We start from the raw sequence: 25,324 nt of genomic DNA, 5'->3' as shown, positions 1-25,324 counted from the left end.
CTGGTCAGTCTGCAGTTTCCTACAGTGACGGTATTTTAATGTATGCAGTCTCCTTGCTAACATTAGATACCTTCGTCTTTGTGCCACTCTCAGACTTCCTCCTTCATTTCCGTGAGAGGACTGGCTATGGAAATATTTGGAGTGTACACAGTTCACTGGAAGCTGGTGGGGGTTGCTCTCTCTCTCTCTGACTCGCTCGCAATTATCTACAGCCGTATGCAAAAGGTGGTGAAACAAGGCTACACACACACACACACACACACACACACACACACACACACACACACACACACACACACACACACAACAGCGTCTTTGTTTACACACACACGTGCACTCCTGTGCGCGCGCACACACACATGCACAATAACCTTTCACATGATAAAGGTGTGTCTCTTTCGCTCTCTGTGCTCTGTCCACAAGCTCGCTAGGAGACGAGTTTCAGTGATACGGACGTGCTCTCAGGCCTATCAGCTGATACTTCCATAGCCGAGTCATGTTTTGCTTGAGGAACGCCGTCACAGCACTCCATTACAGAGAGGCTGTAGCGGTGAGACGACGATTAAATCGTGTTTGTGTTTGTCTGCTGGGTCAGGTCTTAATAGCGACAAAGAGGTCACACGACTCTGCCTGTAACTTGCTTTACGTCCGCCCAGATCAGATCCTTCATAATGTAATTCTATTTTTGTGTCGCTGTACACACAGCATCTCCCACACATCAGTGAGTGCTGCTCTTCCTGAAGTTTCTCACTTGTTCTTTGAAGTGTGTTTTTTCTTATCTTATTGAGGTTCAAATGACATGTGGTGGTTTACAGATTGCAAAGCCAGTTAAGAAAAATGTTATAGTGACCTTAAAAAGTATCCTAGAGTTTATTTATTGCTTATTGGCAGCTCTCTATATGAGACTATCAAGGTCTTCAGCTCAGCCACTGTGGCCCTGCACCTTTAAATCAGCATTGTTTACTATTCTGTTTTCTTATCTTAACGGTCTGGTGTATTTCTTCATATTTCATAAAATGTGAATGTATGGCATTAGAAGTGCACACTGTTTTGGGGTCTTTTCTTATTAGACTTTATGTACAATATAATCTTTTAAAAGAACAATATATTTTATTCAATTCACTCGATTGTTAAATGAGTAGAAAACGATACTTTTGGTTGTTTTCTTATTCACAAAGGACCACCACAGCAGTTAGTTCCTGTCTTGAAACAACCCAAAAAGGGATTTGTGTCTCCTCCTTGGATCAAACCAGGTATCTTTTACTTGATCCTCCCTTTTTTTTTTTTATTGCTGGTTCCAAACACCAAAAAGGTATTTTATGTAAATCCAGTGACAGCATATTTCTGTCAAACCACATTTATAAATTTTTGGGGGGTTATATATATTATTAATAAACCAAATAAAATAATTCAGGACCCAAAATTGAACCCTGAGGAACGCCACACTGCATTAAATATAAACACTCCAGTTGTATAGCTGGTATTTTCTATCGTTGTTATAATTTTCTCCAGAACTACTGATGGAGTCAACCTATTTGTATGGAATCCATACTCAATTAAACTATACTGTATGCATATTATTTGTACATGATAACAAATATGTATAGCCTAGGTTAAATTATAATAAAGTTATTGAAGTGATACAAGAAGTTTGACTCCAATGGTAACTGGTGGAAATCACAGACTAACCCCATATGTTTCTGTGATATTCTGTACATTGCATAGAGTTGTCTAATTAATGAATAACATAAACAGCTGTTAAAGAACTAAAAGGCAGGTATTAAATGTGTATTCGCTGCATTGTTGGGGTCAGTGTGTGTTTATTGTGTTTGCTTTCTCCTGCTATGTTCACTGTGTGGGTTTTGTCCTATAAGTCGACTTCTGTTGGCTAATTTCTTTACATTTGCTTATAATTTGAACCAATGCATTAATCAATGCACTGGTACAAAAAACGAAAGAAAACAAACCACTATAATGTATACAATATATACTACTATATATTACTGTTACAGTGGACTGGACGTCTACTTGAGCAGTTTGTTTTTTGTTTTGTTTTTTAATTTAAGACTTTTACCTGTAACTATGTATTTTTATATCGTGCCCTTGGTGCTTTTACTTTAATAAAAAGGTGAAGTATGTCACCTCGGGCATGCGTATTAGCAAAAAAGGAATAAAATATTCTATATCTTAGTGGATAATGAGAAAAAATATTCAGCAACAGTTTTGAGCAAAAATGCCAAATACTGCTCACATTTGAATATTTGCTGTTTTCTTCAGTTTTCTGGAAAAGTCAGTTACGGTTTCAGCTTTGTTATTATATAACACATCACAGATGAAACATCTAGAGCAAATAAATACTACATGTTTTACCAACGCTTTAAAATGTATAACGCTGAAGATAAAAACTTGAAAAATATAGGCGAGTCCTTGAGTACATGTTATTTTCCACCTCTCTAAGGTAATGTGACTGTGTCGAGGAGTAAAGTGAGGGTTGCTGACAGTGATAATAAGCTGCCCTCATCCTCCTCCTCCTTCATCCGTTCTATTCTGATACTGCCGTCTGTGTGAGGGACGACTGTCTCCTCGGGGTTAGCTGTTTCTGAGAAGCAAAAATGGACCCGGACAGACTCCAAAAAGAAAAAGAAAAAAAGGACAGAGAGAGATTGGGATGTGTTTGCATGCTCGGATGGGTGTGTCCTCACAGTCCACCTTTCCCAGTTCGTTTCGTGTGTACATATACAGAGCCCTGACACTCTGGGAGAGGACATCAGGCATGTGGGTGGAAGGTCGGGTGGAAATAGAAAGAAAAAGACAGGGAGGCTGACAGAAATGCACAAACACAAACTGGATGTGTGACTGAAGCAGCACTTCCACCTGCTTCCTCTCGGTTTCTCATCTTCAAATGACTATATCATCAGCTTAGGTTCACACACTGGTAGAGAGGCCTTCATATTCACCCTGCCACAAGTTCTTCCATCCACACATCAAACACACAAATCAACATGTTTGTGTTAAGCTGGCAGCACAGAAACCTGAAGTGCAGCGACACACAAATAAGACTCACAAGGGCGTGGGAAGCATATTTTTATCGCAGTGAAGGAGGGGAAAAAAAGTCCTCAAGGATAGTGTGGCTTTTACACAATGCGATGCCAGCGCTGTTGGAAATGTTATCTCAAAATGGGAATGAGAAGAAAGCAAGAAGCACTGCTTACATTCTCCCAAAGGGCTTCTATACAAACATGAATTCTGGTAAATATCACAGCCACTGATTAATCGCACATCTTGATTACAGTCATCATACTTTGACAGTATTTCATCAAGAAAAACTGGTGCTTTCTCTGCTCTTTGAAAGCAAAGTCCAAAAAGTCAATATCATTTACACTCTCTTATCAATGACCTCAGAGTGCTGTGCCTGCAACCTACAGAGAGCATCCAAATTATAAACAAGCAGATCAGAACGAGTCTAAAGCCAAGCAAATAGCTCCTTGAGGAAAAATAAAGCAATGAAGATAAAAACTGAGCTTCATAAACAGGAGCTCTGCAGTTATTAAGTCTTTTGGGTACCACGCACCTCAGTGCTGTGTAACTTCAGTGCCCGTGGTCCCTAATTGCAATAATTGAACATCTAGGAGGCAATAAACTTCACATTCTGACTTGTTGCATCCTATTAGAGTGTGGTTTAATTCAGTAAGCTTTTTAGAACGACCCATTCATTCACAAATTCTTTTAAAGGCAGAAGGCTTATGTGTTTGATTTTACACACCTGTGGCACTGAAAACACCTCAGTTATAAACCTAATAGGAGAACCCTTAAAAATCTTTTCTGTACTGTGGCTTCTGTCATGTTTCAGGTCTACTTATAGAACAAAACGAGTTTGCATTAGACATTAGTGAGGGTGGTCTACTTTTGGAAAATCCTGGAACCTATTCTAATGTCATCAAACCAAGTTTTAGTTATACATTAAAGGTCAGATCCACCTCTTATTCATGTCATAAGATTATTTCTTTAAAATCCCGAAACCCAAAAAGCACTGCATGACGTCACAGTGGCTACATCAGTCTTTGACACAGGTATGCACCAGTTTGTGATCTCTGGAAGAGGACTGTAGGGTTTAGTTTTTGGACAGGACACACAGTGTGACTCAGGCCGCACTCTCAAAGCTACTATCACAGCCGAGTATTGATCAGCTGTCAGAGACACCTGCTGGGAGTCAAGTTTTTTCCACAGAGAGCAGTGCGGCAGCAGTTTTCTGCCCCTCTGATTATTTATTTACTCGCACCAGACATCCATTGTCGGACTTTGACCCCAGTCGTTGTTTAAACACTGACAGAGAGGCTTTGAGCTTACTAATGATCCTTCAGACTAGTTAGTCAGGGCATTAAGAACAGGTGACACATTAGCCTACAGCCCACATGGATGCTTCACCACAATGGAATGTGCAAAGGTCTTCTGAGTGAAGGCATTTCTGGAAAGCTTTTATTTAAAAACAAAACAAAACACATAAGCAAAGAGTGTTTAGCACATGCTAGTTGTGATCTGGAAAACCCTGCTGCCCAGTATGTTGAACAGAGTATGTTGTACTTCATGCAGGTTTGTGTAACTATTAGTCAGCAACAGAGGAGAATTATTTCACAACAGTAAAAGCAGCACGGCGAAAATAATCGCTGACTTGAAGCAGGACGAGAGCATTTGCAATGTAAGCAAAACTAAATGCAGCAGGAAGTTTGCTTCATCCACTAAAAGTAAAGCATCCATGATAATATAGGACACAGACCTAGTATCTTTTGTATAATGACTGTTATGAAAACCAGGTTTTTGGTTGGGCATATTCAGTGTGTACTATTGACAGTCTTAAAACACCAAATCCTAAAGACCAGTGAGCCGATCCCTGCCAACAACTGGTTGCTATGGAAAAATGTTTATTCCCCCACTGGTTGGCAAATGGTTGCTGGCTGTTTCTAGGTGAAATAAGTCACGAAGAGGGTGCTGCACTAAAAACCTGCTTGTGATTGGTCTGTAGCAGACGGTCGCGGATGGCCGTAGTTTGCATGGTAGATCCACGCTTGTGTGCAAACACTCAACATAAAAAGTGCAACAGAAATCGTCGAAACAGAGAGCGATCACCTTCAAAGTAAAAGTTGCATTTTTTCAAAAGAACTGTTTGTTACACAGTTAACAACTTTGACTTTGAAGGTCCCCAACATACATCTCACCTTCTTGCTGTGAGGCGACTGTGATAACGACTCCACCGCTGTGGTGACCCGATTTAAACTTATCCAAGCAAGCTTCTGGCTTTCTTCCCCCCAGGAGCTTTCTGTCCTCCCTGATCTCACCTCAGGATGCCTGCGTTATAGTTTGACAGCAAGACTCCCTGCCTGCTCCTCTCTGGAACGGGTCATCTCGCTTGCACCAGGTGCTCAGGGCTCACCCCACCTCTTTCACTACTTAAGCTAAAAATAAATAAATAAATAAAAATTTTTTAAAAAAAAGCTAGAACTAACAAGAATAGTCAGAGTAACAGCCAGAGGCATCCACTGTCCAAAGGCCTGTTTTAAAAATTCATTACAAAATATAAACATAAATGATCTAATAATAATACTCTTTTATGCTTTCTTTTGGACATGTCAGTCACAACATTTAAAAAACATGTTATTATACTTAAGGGAGGCAAAATATTAGGAGCAATTTTCAATAGAAAACAGTGTTAAACACCTTTCACCAAAGGCTCTGACCGTGATAATAAAAAGTAAATTATTAGCTTTCTATGTTAACAACAACAAAAAATGCATCTGCATTATAAAGTTTTCATTGTTTGTGAAAACTGCTCCGGTTAGGTCGTCTTGATACATGCTCAATCATCCAGGTAAGTAAATTTCCAAAAGCTGATAGTTTGTGTTGAAAAGTTGCATAATTAAGATTAAGGAACTGACCTCCCAGCCCATTGTTCCTTCACTGTGCTGGTTTCAGTCATTATGCAAATGTATTGTTTATAAGATTGGGGAAACCTGCAGTCAGCTGAGACTGAAGAAGTCACTTGGATGAGTGATGAAACGTTTCTCCCACAAAACGCTACGTCCAGATGAACAGAATCAACTTTTGGAGACTCCGGTTAGGTCCCACATTTTATTCTTAACTATCAGGTCTAAATTCCACTTTTCACATATTTTCAGCCCAATATTGAGAGAAATACTGATGAAATGTATTTAAAAACACTATAGCACGACTACTGGCAGATGAAAAAAACTAAACAAAACTATTTACAACTCCTTTTGATGACTATTCAGTGAGATTTTTACAAGCCCTGAGCAAAGTGCCATTGTCTCTGTGCTGCCTCGCCTTAAATAAACTCCGTGATGGGAGAGCGAGCAATCAGCTGGAGCAGCATTTTGGGCGTGGTCCTCTGAGCAGTCAGCTGAGAGATTTATCTTCTGCTGATCAGCTGATCTGGTTACTGCAGGTGGAACAGCCTGACAGAGCTCGACACCACTTTCATTTTCCTTCCTCTGTTCTTTAAAGTAACACTGCAGGCACATTAGAGGAAAGCGCAGTAGCTTATAGCAAGCGTATGCCTAGTGAAAACCCTAACATAAGAAAATTACACTTTATTGTTCAAAAATATAAATATATACATGAAATGTGGCTGAATAAAGTTTAAAAAAAAATTAAAAATCAACTGCATCCTAAGCTGACCTCCAGAGAGCAGCCTGGACACATCCAGCTGATATCGGAGCGATGAGGAAATTCACAAATGCAAATGTGCCCCGAATGATTCAGCTTTAACATCAACAGCGATCTCTTTAGGCTCGATCTCTTGCATCACATGTATCATTTCTGGATTCAGTCCACACTGCTGTGTCATTAATTTGATGTTGTGGTAACAAGTGGGAAAGGTCACAAACCAGAGTAGTGACGTTGGGAAAGAAAAGGTGACTGGGGTATGAACAGGCTGACGCTCCTATGAGGATCCATTTTTACCGTCGTCCTCATCGGTTTAAAGGAAACTACACCACATAATCAACCATGAGGAAAACCATCAGGAAACTACGACCCCCTCCCTGGAAGCCAAGTAGTGATTAGTATGATGCTCCTTTAAAAAGTATATATTGGTTAGGTTTTCTTAAGGCGGTTTCATTGCATTTTCTTTAATTCCCAGACACTTGTTTAAAAAATGTCTAATCTAACACAAACCTAATTTGATGACTGCATTTACTTCAAAGCAATGAGTCTAAATCAAGCCACGAACAGATGCTAACATGGATGGTGCAGTTTCAAAAGCTGCCACTAGAGGCAGGATACAAACACAAGTTAGTCTTCATATACGCTCATTTTAAATCCCCAACTTACAGCATTTGTCACTGAAGTAGAAATACAGATACTTGCTTAGTTAGAAAATACTCCGGTAAAAGCTAAAGTACTGATTAAACCTCTTTACTCAAATAAAAACTGTAAGATAACCAAATCCCAACGAATTAAATGGGACAAAGTGGGAACAAAGTCTAGTTAACCTGTTCACTGCATTAAGATGTGATGTTAAGACAACAGCCACTCTGAGTGACAACACTGGCGGGAGTCAAACACACTAAGTAGTCAGCGGATCAGCTTTTCCAAAATTTATATTTTGTTTTAAGCCAAAATTAGCATCCCAGTTAATATCACACATCTCGCCACCCAAGCTAGCAATAGCCTCACCCGATAACCTTCAACTGCTCTTCCAAATATGATCATGCCTGGCTTAAAGGGAAAAAGAATAATCAATGAATAAAATAGGATAGGAACAACCAAAATTCCAGAAACTAGCAGTCGATGGGCTGCGTCCCTCTTTTATATACAGTCTCACAAAGCTGCTGGCTTAGTTCTCAGTGTTGTTTTTATCTGACAAAATGTTTGTAAATTTTAATTCATGTTGTTTTCATGTTCAAAATGGGCCTTTGGGGTTAAATATTTAGTCAGATGTGAGCCACACAGTTGTGACATTGTTGAATTTTATTATATGAGATCCATTTAGGTACAGCCGAATAACAAAGACCATCCTTCATCGAGTTATTTCTTTTTTCCTTTTCCCTTATCAGACTCATTTTACAGCCCCTTCTCCCTCTCCCCTGCAGACCAGGTGTAGCATGCACTTCATAACAGCTGCTTCTGTGTCGCCTAGTCAGCACCCCGATGCACATCTCCAACCACCTTCATCTACCTCCTCATCCTCCTGCAAGTGCAGTTTTTGTTGTCACTCCAGTAACACCTGAGCACCCTCCCCGCCGCCTGCCTCAGCACATCGGCATGAAAAAATAAATAAATAAATAATACACCAACACAGCAGCAGGCTGATGTGCATCAACGCAGACAAAGTACGTGCCCATGGGATTACTGAGAAGCCATTTCCCCGCCCCCGCCTGCAGACCCACCCTGTTTCATCTTCATTTCTACAAGATCAAAACCTCACCAACGAAGAAGTAACCGCCCCCTCGTCTTCATCTTCACATCACTTCTTTTCCCCACAGGTCCAGCCCTCTTCCCTCCCCTACTGCTGGTGCCTACCACTCTACTCTCTGCTTTTGCAGCTGTCGCCAGCCTGGCTACGATCGCAGCACAAAACAGAGAGAAATAGACTGTGTGCGTGCAGAGTAATGGGTGGAGGGGGCGTAAGAATATGAGGAAGCAAGGGGGGGGGGGGGGGGGGGGGGTTCATGGTTTAAGATGAGGAATGGGGCAGGGGGGTAGGGTGGAACAAAGCTGCAGAAATGAGGGCAAAGGAGGAGAGTGAAGGAGAGATGGAGGAGAGAAAAGGCACAAGCACTATGACAGGGAGGGAAAGGAGTGGATGAAAAGATGAGGGCTACTAAGGGTAAAGAGAGATGACTGGAGGGAATGCTTTTGTCATTATCCTGGCAGCACATACCACATGTCTTTGTACCTCGATAGGTCTCTCCATTTTTTTAAGGGTTTTTTTGGCTTCTCACATCTCTCACCTCTCAAGAGATTTGAACCATAACAAGATGCACATCTTTCCCAGCATGCCCTACAATATATACGTAAATAAAACCCCAGATTGGTTATCTTAATAAGTAAAAAAAAAGCTTCATGAGACAGTGTGGAAATGATTTCTGCCTGTTAGTCTAACTAAAAACTGTTGCAACAGCACAGCAGATGTGCATCGAATCCCTGGGTCTCTTTCCATTCCCCAGTGCTTTGATACGGAGGTTGTAGTGAGTATGCTCCCATGTCATCGATACCCCAGCTTGGCTCCACTTGTACCACCACAGGCCATCGAGGCTCCAATCCTGAGCCACACAGTGGCACAGTTTCACCCTGCAGCTATTCACTTTGTCTGCACACAAACGTAGCTGCCAGATTTGTGTGACCAGGCAGCCTCTCTCTCAGAAGAGATGGAGGTATTAAATGAGGTGGCTTTTTTTGTGCATGGAGTCTATGTACGTGTGTGTTTGCATCTTTGAGTGCGTATGATATGAAAATGGTCGTACTTGCAGCACAGGAATATACACTGAGAGATTTGAGCTTTTCTAACTCATGACAAGGTTTAGCTTTCACAGTTGTTTAGTTAAAAAGCAACATTTTACTGACATTAGATGCAAACAATTAGCATTTCTTTCCCCTAACACAGTTATTACAAACAAGTCATAGCCATTCTGCAGTGACAAAGAATTAACTGGACCTGAAAAGGTTTGATAGCAGTTAACTTAAAATAACAGATAAGCAGAAAATAAGGATCAAAACCAAGAAGACAAAAACAAAACATTGTGGATATAGCTAGCTAGGGTTGCCAACTTTTAACTATCAAATAAGGGACACTCTGGTGTGCCAGAAGCATAATGCACAACCAGCTGGACATAGTGTAAATATGCTCTGTATGTGACATTGCAAATAATGATAAAGGAACAATGATAAGGAACAAGCAAATTTGGTTTTTATAATGGCATGTCCCGGCTAAAATGGGAAAGTTAGCAACCCTATAGCTAGCTAAAAAAAATTAGTGGCAAGTTAGAAACATTGGAAAATAATAACTGTTAACTGTTTAAAGTATAAAATAAATCAACTGGAAAAAAGGGATAACATTGTAAATTTCAAGCAAAAAGTATTAATAAATACCTAGAAAATGTTAACATAAGATATGGATGCTAATTGAAAACTGTAAGCTAAAGGTAGCATTGTCAACTAGCTAACAATATAGATAAACAGTTAAAAACTGCTAATTCAAGTAATGGATATATACTTAAAACTGCTAAAAAAAAAAACACTGAACAGCTAAACAGCTTAATAAAGTGGCTCAACAGTTAAAATAGAAAGTCAAAATTATACATAAAAATAGCTAAAGGTAAAAGGGGAAATTGCTAGCTGACAATATATAAAAACTGTTGAAAAGAAGAGAAAAAAAATTGCTGAAAATGGTTCAAATTGTTAGCTAATGATATAAAAGATATAGCTAAAGCTGATAGCTAACAGTATGGATAAACAATTAAAACTTTTAATTGTTAACTGTTAACTGAACTTAATAGAGAAACAATTGAAACTGGTCCTACAACATAATGAGCAGGTCTTAAAAAGAATAACCACTAAAAATAATGAATGTATTAATGGCTGACACAGTAAGCAAATGGTTATAGATAAAGAATCGAGATAGTTGACCAACTCTGGGAAGTGATTAGTGTTAAACTAAACAAAAATCAGTAAAAGTATATGACTAACTGAAATTAACCTCAATCCAATCCAAATGTGTTTTATTCAAAGCAGTTAAAATCCTATCAACTATTCCTCAAGTTAAACATCTTTTTTGTGTACGAACAGATAGCTGACAACGGAAAACTGAAGTTAAAGTTGTCTCACATGGATCACCTTTAAATATTGAAAAGCTGCTAACTGTGCACATCATCTGTTACATTTATGTTTAGTTTCATGAGTTATGGATGGACCTGAGTACTCAGTGGTTTGTTTTGGAATCATCCAACATGTATCACACAGAAAAACATTGAATCTCTCCAGCAGTGAATGTAAACGTTGAATAAAACATTACATGCTCGCACTGAGTCTCAGCTCTTCGCTCCAAACACGCAGCGTGTTGTCTGCCGTCTCACTGAAGTGTCCTTCACATGACTCTGCTATAAAAGTGCGTGAAGGACCTTCAGCTCGGAAGGGACACCCAGCGCCTTCTCTGCTTAGCCCGACTCCCCACTCTCCGTGCCAGGCTGCTGGCAAACAACAATGACTCTCTAACAGCCAACTAAACAACCACTAAACAGCCCAGGACGTGCCAGTGTAAATCTTTATGACTTTGTCCACTGAAATCCATGTGTCTTTAACGTATGGTGGAGCAATCCACTGTGTACATTTGTTTGTAGAAGTTGCATTCTTTATCATTTTTAAACTCAAATTCAGCAGAATCCCTGAATTTGAGTGAACCTGTTACTCAGCTACATAATGCAGTGCATTATGTACACCATCATACAGCTTGGGGACGTGTAAATGTGTGTCAGTGAAGGAGGGAGTCATAGCTGTTAACCGGCTTGAAATCAGAGTTTTATTGATCAGTGGAGAAAGCAATCGTGACGAGCGGGTGCATCATTTGTAATCGTGCAGGCACTGATGGATTCGATTTAGCAGTTTCACTGCAGCTCTCCCTTTGTCTCTCACTCATAGAGACAGACTGAGGCTCAGCGCCATGTCCTTCTGACAGCGAAGTGATATAAACGTGTTTTAGCAGCGTGGTTGAGTTCACACAGTGTCGGCAAGACGTGAACAAGTCCAAAGTCCTTCCAATAATCCACAGTGTGGCACGCTTTTACTACTGCAACTACAGATCTCCTACCTCTCACCAAACTATTCTGAAAACTTTGTAAGCCATTCATCAGAATAATTAACCATTAGACTGAGTACTTATTAACATGTATAGATGTATGATAAATATCCAGTAACAGTATATGAGACGAAAAAGGGGAACGAGGGCCAAATCATTTATTTTAAATGATCTTTTTATCAAAGAGTCTCTAGGTTTTATGTGTCTGACTGAGACGTGGCAGCAAAATAAGGATTATGTCCACCTGAATGAAATCTGCCCGTCTGGCTGTTCTGTCATTGGAACTCCGCGTCTTTTAGGACGTGGTGGAGGACTTGCTGCTGTTTACCAGGACAGACTCATATGCAAACTGGTGACTTCGGACTTCTTCTCTTCATTTGAGTCACAGATGATGAAGGTCGGTTCTCTGAAAACCTTTTATTGTATTTTAATCTATCGACCTCCTGGACCTGCTGGGGTCTTTCTAACTGAATTTAACGACCTTCTGACATCGATCATTAAACTGGAGAAGGTTGTAATATTGGGAGACTTAAACCTTCATATTGATGACGCTTCCTGTAACACTGCTGCTGAGCTCATCACTATCACTGAGTCTTTTAACTTTAAGCAGCATGTTTCTGGCCCCACACATACGAAGGGCCACACTCTTGATCTTGTTTTCTCCCTGGGTTTAAATATATATGATGTATGTGTGGAAGATGTCCATGTGAGTGACCATAGTTGTATATTCTTTAATTTGTCATTTTACGTGGATCCTTCACCTCCTAAACTGATGATCCAAAGGCGGATTATAAACCAGGATGCTGCTAGAAGGTTTTCTGCCATGTTTGTCCCTCGCATGGCTCAAAATGATATGGATTCACTTATTTTGTCTTTTAACAATCAATGTAAATCTATTTTAGATACGGTGGCACCTCTGAAACTAAATGTTGTCCATTCTTCAAATTTCTGTCCTTGGATAAATGAAAGTATTCGAAATTTTAGGAGATATTGTCGCAAATTAGAACGTTTATGGAAGGCTTCCAAGCTTGAGGTCCATAGGGTACATCTCAAGGAATCAATTTTCTCACTTAACAACATGATAAAAAATGCCAGAACGGAATATTTTGCTAATTTAATAGCTTCAGAAAAGAAAAATCCCAGAGTATTGTTTGATACAATTAAAAACATTGTCTCTCCTGATATTCCTCATGTACCAGTCTATACTAAATCTGACTGTAATGACTTTTTAAACTATTTTGTTAATAAGGTCGCTGCTGTCAGGTCTAATATTTCTCCATCATCCTCTCAGTATCACATTGACACGTTGCTTACCTCTGATACCTGGTCCTCTTTTACTCCTGTTACCTTACAGGACATCAGTGCTCTGCTTGGTCGAATGAAACTGACTTCAAGCCACCTTGATGTACTTCCTCCATCATTTTTCATTAGTGTGTTTGATTCTATTGGCCCCTGTATTCTGGAAATACTTCTCTTTATACTGGCTCAGTTCCCAGCTATTTTAAACAAGCTATTGTTGAACCAATATTAAAGAAACCAAATTTGGACCCATCTCTTCCAAGCAGTTACAGGCCAATATCAAAACTTCCATTGGTGTCAAAGATTTTGGAAAAAACAGTTGCAGAACAACTTAACAACTTTTTGGAAAAGAACAATGTTCTGGACATTTTCCAGTCTGGTTTCCGCAAATTGCACTCCACTGAAACCGCTTTGCTTAAAGTGTCTAGTGACATTCTGATGGCAGCAGACTCTGGAGAGTACACTGTTCTGGTTATGTTGGATCTCAGCTCTGCTTTTGATACTGTTGATCACAGCATCATGATAAATAGGCTGAAGGACTTGTTTGGGATTACTGGCGTTGTTTTAAAATGGTTTATGTCATATCTATCTGAGAGATCCTTTACTGTCTGTATAAATCATGTGCTGTCGGAAACATCAGTTCTGTCTTCTGGGGTACCTCAAGGATCTGTTTTAGGTCCTATTCTCTTTTTGCTGTATATCCTCCCTCTAGGCCACATTATCAGACGTTACAATAATATTTCTTATCATCTCTATGCTGATGACATTCAGTTGTACTGTTCTTTCAAAGCTTCTGAGTTGTATAAATTGTCTTGTTTAAATAATTGTCTGTCAGAAATCAAACAATGGTTAAATGACAATTTCCTTCAGTTAAATGCAGATAAAACAGAAACTTTGATTATTGCACCTGATCACATGCTCTCAGAAATTAGGCAGCATATCAGTTTTTTAGACCCTTCATTTCAGTCGAGTCTCAGAAACTTAGGTGTTATATGTGACAGTTCAATGTCTCTTGAGAAACACTCTAAACAACTTGTCCGGAACTGTTTTTATCATCTAAGAAACATTTCTAAACTCAGGCTACTGGTGTCAAAGGCAGAACTTGAGATGATTATTCATGCTTTTATCTCTTCTCGTTTGGATTATTGTAACGGTCTTTTTACGTGTCTTAACAAATCAGCTCTGGATCGCCTTCAGTCTGCACAGAATGCAGCGGCAAGACTTTTAACTGGTACAAACAAGAGGTCACACATTACTCCAGTTTTGGCTTCTCTTCATTGGTTGCCTGTAAATTTTAGGGTTCATTTTAAAATTTTAGTTGTAACTTTTAGAGCTCTGCATGGTGAAGCTCCCCAGTATATCTCTGACCTGCTGAAACCTCATGCTTCATCCCGAGCACTTAGGTCTTCAGGTCAGAGGCTACTGGTGGTCCCACGTACTAGATTTAAAACACGTGGGGATCGGGCTTTTCAGGCACTGGCACCTAGGCTGTGGAACTCTCTGCCGTTGTCTTTACGCTGTCTAGACTCTACTGACTCCTTTAAAAAGCAGCTGAAGACATTTTTATACAAATGGGCTTTTAACTAATTTAATTAATTTTAACTTGTATGTCTGATCTTACTGTAAAGCACTTTGTGATTTTTATCTGTGAAATGTGCTATATAAATAAATTTTACTTACTTACTTACTATATCCAGAATTCTTGATGGTGTGAATTAAATGTAAGAAAAATACAACAACACTGGATAAAAGCTGATTTTGTTTAAAAGTCAGGATGTTCACATTCTGTTTGAATAAAATGTTCTGGTAATCAAACAGCTTTGTGTTTATGACTAACAGATTTAAATTGCTAATGAAGGGAACTAAGTTTAATTGTACTTTTCTGGGTGATCACAACACATACATATCACTAAACACCTTATTAGTGTTAGTGCTTTGTTAGTACAATGGTTATGTGGGACGTAAATGTAAGTCATTAAAAATACTGGCGACTGTCAGTGCTACCCCTCAGCCTCCTAGTAGACACACCTTTGGTACCAGCTCGTAAATCATACGTCACCACATTCTTGAGTTATCCCACTAAAAAGATTTTCAGAAACCTGACCTCTGACCTTGAATTCAGCAATTTAAATAATTTAGCAATTTAACTCTCAAGCAGCCAAGCTAGTTCAGCAGCTAAAATGACCAAATGGAGTTATTCATCACCTCAATATATTTTATGCAGGAATGCTCATTGCAATTATAACCATACCGATTCTGTGTATAGGACAAATATTATAATCATTAGTTGCAACATTTTTTCCCCAAATATAACCAGTAACATTTTTAAGTCTTAAGTATGTATTTCAGTACATTTTAACACCAAAATGTAAAGAAGTTGTGACTTCACAATATTCTGATCAAATGACTCCCAGATCCCTCACACTGTTATTCGAAGCCATGGTAATGCCAAGTATCTGGTTAGACATCATGTTTCTAAGGTTTTTAGGGCTAAATTTAGAATCAGGAAATTAGGTCTGGGTCTTTATGTCTTTAAGACGTTCCTGCAGTTTAACTAATTTGTCCTCTGGCTTCATGGATAGATAAAGCTAATTGTCATCTGCATAGCAGTGAAAATGTATGTTATGCTTTCTAATATTCCTGTCTAAGGGAAGCGTCTATAATGCTAGTAGAATTGGTGCTAGCACAGAACCCTGCTGAACTCCATAATTATCCGTAAGTTTGTGACGAAGAGTCACCATTTACATGAACAAACTGGAGTTTATGAATTAGCCGTAATTCACTGAAAAACATCAGAATGTAGTGATTAGAAGTGAAAAATTACAATATAGTTACAATATAACCAATGCCTTCCATTATTTAGGTCACACCAGAAGAGCAGTTCCTCTTAAAAACCATGATAGTAAACATCTTTACAATTAAAAATTTCACAGTGATATATATACAAATATACGGTTGGCACTATAACTCTTGGGTTTCTCAATTTCCAGTGAGTCTTTAGCAAAGGTAAACTGCCAAGTTAATAAACTGCAGGTTATAAAATCATTTGTATCCAAATAAGCATTTTTTTAAATATGAGTGGTTAAATGCTCAATGAAGCGGTCTCCCTAAAAAAACTAAAGAATTTACTTTAAAGACACAATAATGCTGGAGGAGACTTATCTGAAGAAGCTTGTAGGCAATATCAGAAAACGAAAAAGAGGTTAGAAGAACAACTTAAATCAGCCTCTTCACTTTACATCATGTCTGGAGAGTTCACTGAGGCTTCTGTGAGTGGAGAAATCAATATCGCTGCTGTAGCTGTTAGGAAACCTCTGAGAGTATAAAATAAGTTTACAGCTCCCTGATGCTGAGAAAGCTCACACAAAAACCTCTTTTTTTTATTCACATTTTTTGTGAGCTTTGGAGTTGCTTAAAAGAGGCATTTTGACTTTTTACTTTAAAGTTTGTTGTGTTTTTTCTTTTTAACAACCACAGAAAAATGACACCACATCCGCATTTCAGATGATCTAATGCTCATATTGCTCGAAAGTTGTCTGTCACCTCGGACGTGATACAACCACCTGCTGACTATTTGGTAGTGGTTCCTGGAGGTCACTGGGTAAAAGTCATAAAGACCGAAAACTTGCCGCTGTTGCCCGTTGTTCTTGTTTGTCTGCAAATATTCGCTAGTTACTAGATTAATTGCGTTCAGAGTAGAACTTGTGCCTCAGCGTTGCAACCAACATGTTTCAAAAGGGAGAACTGTTCAATTGGCAAACAGTCTTGATTTCTGATTTATGTCTCCGTTTTCAAAGTTTCACTGCAGCTTAGAGAAAAGCTGAACAGTGTTTGTAGACAAGTTCATCGCTTCCACTTAAACTACAACCACAGCTACATGCTAGCAACTAAAGCAATCATAAGGAGGTTTTTGCCAATCGCTTGGGGAAATACACATTCTTCCTTAGCAACAGGTGGTTGCCAAATGGTTGCAGACTGGTCTCTAGGTCTGCGTGACTAGGTCCTAATTCGATTTTTAAATGTTAAAAAGTTAACATCACATAGCTAGGGGTCACGTGTTTGTAAAAGCTCAATAAATCTTTAATTGGTGTCACCAGGCTGGAATTTTCCCTCACTAAATAATATTTTATTTGCAACAAAGAGGAAGTATGTCAGCAATTTGCAAACAACTCTAGAGATTTATCTTCAGAGTTACTGGTAGATAGCTTTAAATTGGCTGACATGAAAGATATACAAACAACTTTGTAAATGTATCCATCCAAAAGAAGAAAGCTTCTTTTTGATTTGTCCTAACAGAGAGAGTGAGAGACGGGACAAAACAGGCGTTAGCCTGGGACAAGCATTCACACGATGGAGAGAGCTTCAGGATTGAAGGGACTTAATTATTTCTACTGATCAGTAAGCAACAAAACCTGGAGGCCTGTTATCCAGCCTACTTTTTTCTTATGACCTTAGCCTACTACTCAACTGTGCCGTTGGAGTTTAAAGTGGCAATGGCAGGATTTTGCGTAGTATTTTACAGTACAAAACAGCACAAAAATGATTTGTGATCTAAAAATAAACCAGAAACAACCACACACACTGATCTGTCAGAAAAATAGAACTACTATGACCATAAGGTTAGCACAGAAAAGAGGAAGGATCCACGGAGGGACCATGATTACAAACAACGAGCACATTCGTGGATCCTCCTTCCACCCTGCTGTTTGTAAAGTAATACGTAAAGAGGACTGGATGTGGCAATGAAAGACTGAATTTATAATGATGCCTCTAGGTAGTGTGTTCATCGCTTCATGTGACGTGTTTATAGAGGTTGCTAGGTTACAAGAAAAACAGTAAAGCCTGCAGTAATGCCGTTTAGGCTCACCAAAGCTGCAAAAATTATCTATTGTAGGTTTGATATCAATGAGACATCGTCGGACAAAGCAGCCCCCAAAACATATGAGGGTTTTTAACTAATTTGATGCCAAAATTAACAATGAAGTAAACACACTGTTGCAGATTATGCAACTTAAAATCTGTATTTAATTCGAGCATTGCTTTTTAAAAAACTCTAGCAATGAAAACTTGCACAGGTATCTTTCTTTCATAAAGGTACCAACAGTGTCTGATTTTAAGCCTAGTTCCACAACTTGGGGAGACAGCCTCAAGAGCATAGTCTCCTTTTCTCCTCGACCTGGATCTAAAAGCACTGATCATCTGCCTTCAGCTGACCTGGATCTAGTAGTTCACCAATATAGGGATTGAAACAGACCTATGTAAGGAGGACAGAATCGTTATCACAAAAGATCTTTCAGAGGAAGATCTTTCTGGGGAGAAGAAGCTAACTCCTGGATGATTTCTAAGCAATTCAGAGATGATTTGCTCTGCCAGAGGAATAATGAATTATAAAAAGCATATTTAATTATTTCCATTTGACAATGAGAAACAGTAAATTTAAGACGGGTAATATTCTGCAGATGATAAAAACAGGTTTGTACAAAACAGCCAACATGGTTATCAAAACTAAACAGCTAATCTAAAGCAACATCCAATTTTCTCACAGCTGGGAGAACTAAAGATAAAGCTGTCAGGGGCACACAGTGATCAGGCTCTGATTTATGTCTGCATTTCAGTCTGGAGACGTTGCTGAACAACTGATTTTCAGCTGCTAGGTGGCTGCTGTGTTACACAGCAAAATTAGGGAAAATGTAAGCAGCATTATTATGATTTCACTTTTTAACAAACCTGCATGTGTTATACAATTTGCTCATTTGACTCCAAGTCTATCAGTATAATGAGGCCTACATATATATGGACACAGATCGAAAAGAACTGCAGCCTTCAGTGCAGCAGCGATGTAAGCCTTAATCTGTATCTCCCTTACTGAGGGAAAGAAAACTGGTCTGACCTCCTCTCAAACTGGCCTGTCCCTTCCTCCCCCATCCATCTATCTATTCCCATTCCCTGCCGAGCCTGCAGGGGTTTCTCTACAATCACTGCATTCCTGCTCTGTTCTCCTACCCATCCTGCCTTGCTTCCATCCATCTCTCTATTCACAGCCTACAGTCGACCCTCACTGCCAGCATCGCCCATCCTTCGCCCCCCGTTCCCGCTGCAGTGACTCCTGCCTTTGTGAGCTCTGCTCTTGCTCTGTCTTGGACTGCTGTGTGAGAATGGGGTCATTGTTGTGCTGTAGCATGTACATAAGTGTGTGTGTACATGTGTGATAGCACAAGTGTGAGTTTTTGTCCTGCAGCCCGACCTCCATACACACGCAGGCCTACATCCCTGTACATGCACCGAGCTTGGAGACATGCAGAATTTAAAACACAGCCTAATCTAGTCGCATAATTTATTCCAACATCTTAAATGTAACACAAAAATTCAGACTAAATAGTTGCCTCACACAAACCAAATTATTGACTTATTTTGCCCTGACTTTCGCCTCTCAGGTAGGCTGTCAAACCCAAACGTTGAGTAGCCGAAGATTAAGATCAGCTGACACCGATCAGGGCTACCTAAGCTGTTGCTCGAAGGGTTGCATGATTTTCCAAGAAAAAAAAAAATCTTAATATTCTGATTTGCTGTTAAACCCTAAGATGAGGCCTAGGATCCTTAATCTGTCATAAACTTGACTTAGCAGACCTAATTTTCCAACTTTAAGAGGATATATTCTGATGGTTCCCACTCTATTAGAGTAGCTTTGAATGATTTACAGTTCATAATAAACCTGTTTAGCTTTTTAATGTTCCTTCACTATTTTCTGATTGGCTGCCAGTGGGTGGGGCTTCTGTGCTCGCTGCCAGAGTTGTGTGAACAAGATGACCACATTAAGGATAACAATTCTACATGACATCACACAGAGCAAACAGGAAAACAAATGACTTAAACTGTTTGTCTAGAGCAGTCACAGGAATTAGGTACAAATACACAGATCTCATTGTTTCATAAAGGAACATAGTGGATTCTCTTTAAAGACTTTTTTTTCTTTTTACATTAGCTGTCATGAAGCCATTATACCTGTATCATGAATATTATCCTTGACCTGAACTATAGCTGTAAAATTGGAACTGGTCTTTAAAATCGAAACCTTGGTTAATGCCATGTTATCATAATTCACACGTCATCAGGTAGAAGGTGTCCTCCGGCTGTTTGCATTTTAATTCAGTGCTGAAATATTTCAATTAATAAAATATTAATAACACAAACATTAAAAATCATCTGTACTAGCTGTCATCTTTATAAAGTCATACACTGAAAGCTGCTATTGGTGCTATTGGTTTAATATTTTCATATGTGACACATAAAATTATTGTGTGGCCTAATTTGAAAGGTAAGCACATCTCATGTTATCTATTTACACAGTATTTAACATCATAATTATACACAGAAGTTAAAACATGTAAACTAACTCCCCATTGCTTTGCATGTACCTAACACAGTATCTTTACCTCACTCTGAACCTCCCTGATAGTTTGAAAACCTCTGATATGGACTTTACTTTTCATAGGTGGTAACCACCCTGATGTTACAGTGAGAAGACCAAATGCAATACCCCGACAGTCAAACAAACAAAACAAAAAAAAAAACAATTGTCCACACTGTCTGCAAGCTTCACCGGGCAGTTAGTGTGCAAATATCAACTAATCTCTCAATAACTGAAAGTTAAGCTGAAGCTTTTGGCTTGGCTTATTTCGCCACAGCATGGACTCATCAAGGTGCTGGAAACAGTCCTCAGAGATTTTGGTACTCAGGTAATCTGAGTATTGTTGCAGTAGATACAAAGGTGCCCATAACGTGTCTAGAAAGTATGCTTCACACCGTTACATCACCAGCAGCAGCCTGAATCGCTGATACGAGGCAGGATGGATCCATGCGTTAATGTAGTTTACGCCAAATTGTCACTGTGCCATCCAAATGTTACAGCAAAAGTAAAGACTTTAGGAAAAGAACAGTCTTTCCAATCTTCTGCTGTCCATGTGAATTGTAGCCTCGGTTTCCAGCTCTTAGCTAACAAGTGTGGCACCCGGTGTGGTCTTCTGCTCCTGTAGTCCATCTGCTTCAAGGTTCAACACAGAGAGTCTCTTCTGCATACTTTTGTTATAATGAATTATTATTTAGGCTAGTGTTGTTTTCCTCTCAGCTCAATGCCGGCTAGCTATTCTCCTGTAACCTCTCTATGCCTCAATACACCAAGTTGCCACCATATGATTGACCGGTCGGATACTTTATTGTGCAGTTGAACAGTTGTACCTAACGAAGTGGCTGTGGGTGCACTTCCACACATCAGTCTCGAAGGCTGTGGCATGATAACAGTTTTGAGCCCAGTTCCTAGCATCGCTGGCTCGCACTAGCCCAGTTAGTCACAGCCTCGGCCTCTGCTCTGTCTCTCTGGGGGATTAGCAGCCCACACTGGCCACCGCTCTAATCCTTTCCTCAACAGACTCGCTCTTTGGTTCTCACACACAGCCAGACAGGCTTTTCAATGACGGCAGCTATATGCCATATCTCAGCTTGCTAATCTTAAGTAGCGATTACAGCACTAGCGCGCAAGCATTGTTATTGATGTCATGGCCGCTATAGTGTAACACATCAAATTAAAAAAAAGAAAAGGCAAAAAAACAAATCTGTTGAATGAATTATTGTTATGTTGCTTTATAACTTAAATATTCAGAGTTCAGGCAGAATACTCAACAAGCCAGCTTTGGGACAAGGGTCTCCCGCTATTCACGTGATTGTTGACTGTGTAAATGGCTTCCATTTGAAGCTGCTGCAGTCATAACAGCAGGTACTGTCAACCGTGCTCTGTCTTTATTGTGTACGTGTGTGTCTATAGTATTAGCCTTTGCATTCATTGTTAAACATTACAGGAGCTTCATCTGAGGCCAGAAAACCACCAGCTACCTATACGTTACAGACTTTTAATAATGTTATCAAACAGGAGTTCAAAGCAAAGGACAAATATTGTAAATGTCCACAGTGTAACACAGTCAAGCTACAAAGCATTTACGGTACGTAAGAGCAGGATACAGGCACAGATATGTGCTGTGCAAAGAAAGGTGATCTGCTCACCTGTATTGTCTTACCTCCAGCTGACTCACTGCTTCTGTGTATGCACAGAGTGTCAGTGATGTACATGAACCATGACTCAGACTTGTGTAGTGGCAGTGGGAATGAAATAGAAGCATTGACATGTCCACTTACTCAGTTAACTATAACTTTCAAGCAGTCTTTGTAAGTGGACTATATTAAAAATGTATCTTTTGGACATTGATTTTAAAAATAGACTGAAATTAGATGGTTGAAAGGTGGAAAAGTAACTGGACCTTCAATATAGCTGGACGAACTGCTTATTACAAAACTCTCAGCTCAAAGTATCTGTCAATTTATCTGTTAAATTGTGTTATTACCTTGCCTCAGTGCAACCAGTAGTCCAAGATCAGATATGATGACACCCCAGTGGTTCACGGTTAACCACTAACAACACCAATGTGATGTTTGTGATATTTGTGGTTATCACCTAATGATGTCAGTCCTGAAACCTTTATGAATCAATTCCCTGAACACGTGTGGAGCTGGACTCACTGTGAAGGTTTTGGACTACTGGTTGCACTGAAGCAAAGTAAAACACAATTTAACAGATCACTTGAGCCGAACTTTTGTCATCAGCATCTCATCAAACCATACTGAAGGCCCAGCTAATTTCAGTCTTTTTAAATGAATTTATTAAATTTATATTTTTAATACAGTCCACTTACGAGGACTCGTTGAAAGTTAGAGTTTAACTGAGTAAGTGGACGCTGGGTTAATGCTGCTTTCTGTTTCACTCCCACTGCCACTACATGAGTAATGGTTTATGTACATCACTGACACGCTGTACAGTGACATCAGAGGTGATGATGTTTGTGGTTACCACCTGTGATGTCACTGTATCACTGTGGTTCAACTACCATCTCCAAACATTAACATTTATTTTAAGTAAAGGGAAAAAAATGAGGCTGATTAACAACTGGATTGGTGCTTAAATACCAACCATTAATACTCCAGTTACATACTTAGCTGTGGTAGGACTGCCCCGGTCACTAAGGAGAAACAGGCGGGGTGACGGGGGCAAAATCACTTCAACCATTGCCCCATACAAGCCAAAAACAAAACAGCTCTCCAAAAATTGGACATTTTCAAACATTTCTAGAGTGGCTCCTCTTTCTGTCTCACATTCCAGCATAAAGTTTCCTTAAAATTGCAGGTCATCCTTTTGCATTAGATAAATGTGCCTCGATTTCCCCGACTAATTTTCTGCTTCAGAAATAATGTCATCATAAACCTTTTTTCCCAGGTCATCTTGAGACTGTTTGTATTCCCCATTTGTCCAGAGGCCTGTCCCAGCTGCATTAGGGTGAGGTCGCCAGGCGTAGCACGGGAGAGACAGACAACCATTCGTAGTCAATTTAATATCATCAGTTAACCTAACCCCACTACCTGCATGCCTTAAACTGTGGGAGGAAGCCAGAGTACCAGAAGAGAGTCCACACAGGAAGGCCCCGCCCAGATGGTGGATTCAAACCCAGGACCGTCATGCTGTGAAACGACAGTGCTAACCGCTGCCCAGATATCGACACTCTAAATCTTTTCTGCTTCCTTTAGTTTTACATTTGAGTCAAGCGAGGGCGACTGGTGCCCTATGCTTTGAGCAACTTAGAGGCTGATCCAGGATCAGAGAAACAGGTAAGGCATGGCCGCGGGGGCGATGACCTGCCAACCCACAAACATGCTGTGACATCACTCTAAGGAGGTCACTGTAATCAGATTATCCCGGTTACACAGACTCACCCGCTCGCTGTGGGCCCACAACGGCAGCGACACTCAGCAGGTTAAAAACACCCGCTGCAAACACTCGGGATAAATTTAGAAGAAAGCATCTGAGCCAAAAATAATATTGCTGTAAAAAAAAAGAAAAAAGAAAAGAAAACTTGCACAAAGCTTCCAACACTGATTTGATCTATCACAAGTGTCACGATTTCCCTTGATGATTTCTTTTTTCTCTTTGGGAGTATGGAAACGGGAGGTGGTGGAGAGGCTCGGGGGCCTGTGCTGCACTGTAACCGCGGTGCTGCCAAGTGGTCGGCGGTTTGAAGAGGACACCTGAGACCAGCGCACCTGGACAATGAGCTGAGGTGTAACCCTAAACTGAGATGAACCACTGTTTATCTTCCCCCCATGCTCTGCTTCTCTTGTTTTTTCCCAGCAGTCTCCACACTCCAGCTTATTTTCTCTTCACCACCTGATCTTTTCCACCCTCTTATCCTCCCAATCTTTTGACCTGCTACTTCTCTCCTCTGTCTCACTTTCTTCCCAAGATTTTCCCTTCTGGGCATCACAAGGCTAATGCAAACATCCCACCAGTCCGGGTATGACTCATATAATCACATGCTTAACGATTAGCACCCTGCATTTATGGCAAGATTCATTATTCCGGAGGGAAAAGAGAGTCCAACATTCCCTCCCTGAGATTTTCCTGCATTTCTTCAGTTGCTATTTTCACACACACACACACACACAATCGACTAAATTAGGGGACTGACATTTTACCCAGCAGCTGACAGCGGCTAGCAGCTGTATGACTCAGTAGCACAGAAGCAGTGCCCATGTCACCATGGAAAGGCAGCGTTATGGCGTTGTTGCCAGGGCTCTGCTGTCCAATACGCATCAGCTCCCGCATCATTGCTGCCTGAGCCGTACAGAGAGAAGGTGGAAGACGGCAGAGACAGAACTGAGGATGTATGGCAGTACGAGACTCATGAAGACAGGGACTGAAGATTAACAGCACACGAGCAACGAGTGTGTTTGCTACTCATACCTCTCCTGCTTAAAAGGCCTACAGTCAGCATCCTACATACTCCACCCTTATTTGTACTATCCGTCCCCCATGACTCATGTCACTTGGGATAAATAAACACTCTCCGTACCTGACCTGTACCTAGACGCACTTAGATGCTTGCTGTGTATTATTTCTTTGATGCACCAGCAACTGCAACTGCGTCTTTAAACAGCAAGTAGCACAAAGGACCAAAAATAGCTCAGTGAGTTGCAGAGCAAAACTGCTCTCCTTGAGGAGGGGAGGATAGAGGAGGAGGAAGAGGATGAGGAGCAGTAGGAGGTGTAGCGAGAGATGGCAGGGAAAACATGGTAAAGTGAGACCAGGACTAAAGCCTCCCTGCTGGGATCAATTTAAGTTTC

General features: G+C 40.1%; 1 protein-coding gene across 1 annotated transcript in view; it reads right to left on the bottom strand.

Moving 5' to 3' along the window:
* map3k10 (mitogen-activated protein kinase kinase kinase 10) overlaps positions 1 to 25,324 on the bottom strand; it is a 49,957-nt gene that overhangs the window by 18,030 nt on the left and 6,603 nt on the right. The window lies entirely within an intron of this gene.

The sequence above is a fragment of the Astatotilapia calliptera genome, chromosome 14 (assembly GCF_900246225.1).
Source record: "Astatotilapia calliptera chromosome 14, fAstCal1.2, whole genome shotgun sequence".
NCBI lineage: Eukaryota > Metazoa > Chordata > Actinopteri > Cichliformes > Cichlidae > Astatotilapia > Astatotilapia calliptera.
The sequence above is the reverse complement of the archived record's forward strand: the minus strand, read 5'-3'. Positions and strand labels throughout refer to the sequence as shown.